Below are 4,400 nucleotides of genomic sequence, written 5' to 3'. Positions count from 1 at the left end.
CAGGTGTTGGCTCCTCAAGCCAGTGACTCCCCCTCCCGCAGTGTGAGGTCAGGCTATAACCCCTCCTGGAGTTTCCCAACATGGAAAGGACACCAGGCATCTCAAAGAGGCTCCCACATCCTTTCCCAGAGCCCACTGGGAACTTGGCCAGTATCCCCCTTAAAGGTGCACCACCCGTGTCTGGCACATTGCCGAGGTATCACTCCCTCCTGATTGTCCAGCCAGGAAAGGAACTCTGTAAGCCACTGCCATGATCTTAAAGTATCCAACGCTAAAATACTTCACCGACCCAAATCCTATAAACAAGGCGTTTACCTACCTGCTTTTTTAAATTGGTTTTTAGAGAGAGAGAGAGATTTGTTGTTCCACTTATTGATGCATTCATTGATTGTTTCTTGCATGTGCCCTAACTGGGGATTGAACCCCCAACCTTGGTGTACCAGGACAATGCTCTAACTGAGCTACCTGGCCAAACACCTAAGAGCAGAAGGAAACAGTCTAACTAAACTGAATACCTGAAACTAGAACTATTGACAATGGACTCATGCAGAATATCCCTAAGTCATTTGTGGAATTTTAAAAGTTTAATTCCCTAATTACTTAATATTTTGAAAATGTAGTTGGCAGAGACTATAGAATCAGTCTTGGAATTGTCTTCTTTTAGCTTTTTGGACTTTGGTGCCACTAGCTGTATAACAATTTTCCCTCTAATCTACAGAGGCCATTTTTTTTTTCATTTTTCTCAGGATCTGAAAGTAGAATACCTTATGTGCAATGTAAGTATTCTAATGAATTTACTTGCCAATGTCCTATAAAGGTTGTTTTTATTAAACCTCCAAACTTCCGTTGAATAAAGTAAAAATGAACACACCTGTGCACACACATTATTATTTATCAAAGAACCTAAAGTGAGATGAAGGGGATCTTCGTATCCATGAAGTTCAACCTCTTTGTGCCGAGATAGAAGAAAGGGCTGGGCCCTGGGCAGTGTGACTGAGTTGGTTGGAGTGTCATCCCATGTACCAAAAGGTCATGGGTTTGATTCCTGGTCAGGGCACATACCCAGGTTGCCAATTCAATCCCCAGTTGGGTTGCATATGGGAGGCAACTGATGCTTCTCTCTCACATCTCTCAAATCAATAAAGAAGTATCTTTGGGTGAGGATTTTTAAAAAGGAGAAGAAAGGGTTGGAACAGCTATAACATATTTTTCCCATTTGGCCTTTGTGCCTTAGTGTAAGAAAAAAGGCGAGCCCCCAATCCAGGGGTCCTGGTAGAACACAAAGCATACTCAGGAGCCAGGCAGCAAGGCAAACACCTTCACTCCTGCAGGAGGGTGTGCAGCACGTGGTCTGGGAGCACGTGCACACGGAGCAGGCGGTCTGCTCCGCTTTTTAATCCTGACGCATGTGACCTGTTCCTCACTCTTGATTGCAGCTCAGGCGCACAGTCTTTCTCGATTGGCTAATTCAAAGGGAGGGGTTGGCCTTTGCCGTTTCAAGATGGTGGCCCCCAATGGAGCTGCAAGTCATGCGGCCAAAATGGCAGCTGTCTAAACTGTTCTTTGACAGAAAAGATGACTTGTTTATTCTTGCAACTCCCCCTTTTCTTTATTTAAACTCTTTTCTTCAAACTCACCTAACATTCATTGACTTTCATGCTCTACAGCAGGCGTCCTCAAACTACGGCCCGCCGAAAACATTTATCCGGCCCGCCAGGTGTTTTTGCCACCGCAGTGTGCATAGGAATTTGTTCATAGTTTTTTTTTAAACTATAGTCCGGCCCTCCAACGGTCTGAGGGACAGTGAACTGGCCCCCTGTTTTAAAAGTTTGAGGACCTCTGTTCTACAGTGTAGGAGAAGACTAAGTTGCTGTTTGGTCAATGCAGTTTCAATTAACCTTTGGATAATACATGGGATGATGTAATATCCCATCACTGTAACTCCTAATCACAGGGGTGAATGTGGATACCATCACTCCCTTCCACTTTCCAAATCATTGCTCTAGTGCAGTGATTGGCAAACTGCGGCTCGCAAGCCACATGTGGCTGTTTTGGCCCCTTGAGTGTGGCTCTTCCACAAAATACCAACTTCTGCACATGGGCCACGAAGTTTCAATCGCACTGTACGTGCGCGCCCGCACATGGCATTTTGTGGAAGAGCCACACTCAAGGGGCCAAAGAGCTGCATGTGGCTCGCGAGCCGCAGTTTGCCAACCACGGCTCTAGTGAATCAGAGAAAAGATCCTCAATCCCAAGCTCCAGCTCCCTCGTCAGCCTAAAGCTGCCATTGCCTGTGGGGCCTCAGTGATAGTCCGTTTGCTGTGTTGTCAAGATGAATATATAACACTGACCCCCAACATTACACATATTCCTTCGTTTTCTGCCAGAATCAGATCCAAGGCCAACCTATTCTCCCAGGTCACCCTGCTGGTGGCATCTAGCTGTCCAGCTATGCCTTTAACCGTGTCTCAAGTATAGTAACAAGCCTATACTAGAGGCCCGAAGCACAAAATTCATGCAAGAGTAGGCTTTCCTTCCCCAGGCTGCCGGCACTGGCTTCCCTCTGGCACCCGGGATCCGGCCTTCCCTCGCAGCCCCAGCTTTGTCTGGAAGGTCATCCAGAAGGACATCTGGAAAGACGTCTGGTCTAATTAGCATATTATGCTTTTATTATTGTAGATAATAAAACCCTAACATGTTAAGTGTCCGGTCATCCATTCAACCAATCAAAGCATAATATACTAATGATATGCTAAGGCCACTCAACCACTACTATGACATGCATTGACCACCAGGGGGCAGACACTCTGACCGGTAGGGTAGCTTGTTGCTGGGGTCCAGCTGATTGGGACTGAGTGAGACGGGCGGGACACACCCTGGAGCCCTCCTGCGGTCCCTCCCTGCCTGGCCAACCTCCCCCATCCCTCCATGGCCCCAATCGTGCACCAGTGGGGTCCCTCGGCCTGGCCTGCACCCTCTCCCAATCCGGGACCCCTCAGGGGATGTTGGAGAGCCTGTTTCAGCCCAATCCCACAGGCCAGGCCGAGAGACCCCACTGGTGCATGAATTTGTGCACCGGGCCTCTAGTAGTAAATATAATTAATCCAATCACATTCTTGTTTACAGTGGCCACCAGAACAGGACAGATTCAAATCCTGCAGTGATCTGATTTCTAGCCTCAAACTCCTTTGGCACTCCTCCTGGAAACCCAATGGAATCTGTGTATATATGGGGATCAAAGGAGCCTCCTGGACTCTCTCCTCTTCCTAGTCTGTCTGTCCATTGAAAAAGGTTTACGATATATCAAAGTGAAAGGGATAGCCAATTGTATCAGAGCACAAGTTCCACTCCATTTGCTGGGCAAAGCCACAAGTAAGGGTCCCCCATAACACCATCAGACATCAGCACGGGGTATCGACAGTGCAGCATGATTGGCTTCTGAGGATACTTGGCTATTTACACATCTGGATAAATTTCTCATAAACTCCGAATACTGTTCCCCCCGCACACCCCCCACCCCCTTGAGAGGCAGGAGTTATAGTTTACGTGGGAGGATGAGGACCGAATCGTTTTGGGGGTCCTTGCTCTTTACCTCTGTTGAATGGGAACAACAGGGCAAGAGTCTTACAGGAAGCATTTCCCCAGGCAGTTTCCTCCTGGTACAAGGCAACCACATATTCCATCCCATTACTGTCTGAGGTCCATCCGAGTGGAAATGGGACCACTTGGGCCTCTAGCCTTCCTGCCACGCAAGCATAACAGTCACTTTTATTTAGGGCACATACAGAATATTTAATCCATTCCACCCAGGCATTCGTTCCCTTATATCCTACTTCTATTTGTTTGGCGGTGGCAGTGGTCTAGGGCAGTGGTCGGCAAACTGCGGCTCGCGAGCCACATGCGGCTCTTTGGCCCCTTGAGTGTGGCTCTCCCACAAAATACCGACTTCTGCGCATGGGCCACGAAGTTTCAATCGCACTGTATGTGCGCGCCCGCACATGGTATTTTGTGGAAGAGCCATACTCAAGGGGCCAAAGAGCCACATGTGGCTCGCAAGCCACAGTTTGCCGACCACTGGTCTAGGGGGTCTTGTCCTGTGACATCTATTCCTAAGTCTAGTCCTAGCCAATCTTTTGACCTAAGAGCTGAAATATTCAAGTCATTCAAGTTATCTATAACCATTAATTTAACTGGGTAAGCACGATTCAGATTGTACACCTTTCTCCAGCCCACATTGTAAGCCCCTGCAATTTGCCAGATCCCTAAAGCAAATAGAACTCAGTACATGATGGTTATTAAGACAGCTCACAGTTTTTAGAATCAATTTCAAGGGGATATGTCCTGGTATGGCCGTTCAAGTTGAGTTGTGCTCGCCCTTAACCCGTGTGTGATGGGTCCAA

This window comes from Myotis lucifugus, unplaced genomic scaffold (genome assembly GCF_000147115.1).
Source record: "Myotis lucifugus unplaced genomic scaffold, Myoluc2.0 scaffold_1997, whole genome shotgun sequence".
NCBI classification, from domain to species: domain Eukaryota; kingdom Metazoa; phylum Chordata; class Mammalia; order Chiroptera; family Vespertilionidae; genus Myotis; species Myotis lucifugus.
The sequence above is the reverse complement of the archived record's forward strand: the minus strand, read 5'-3'. Positions refer to the sequence as shown.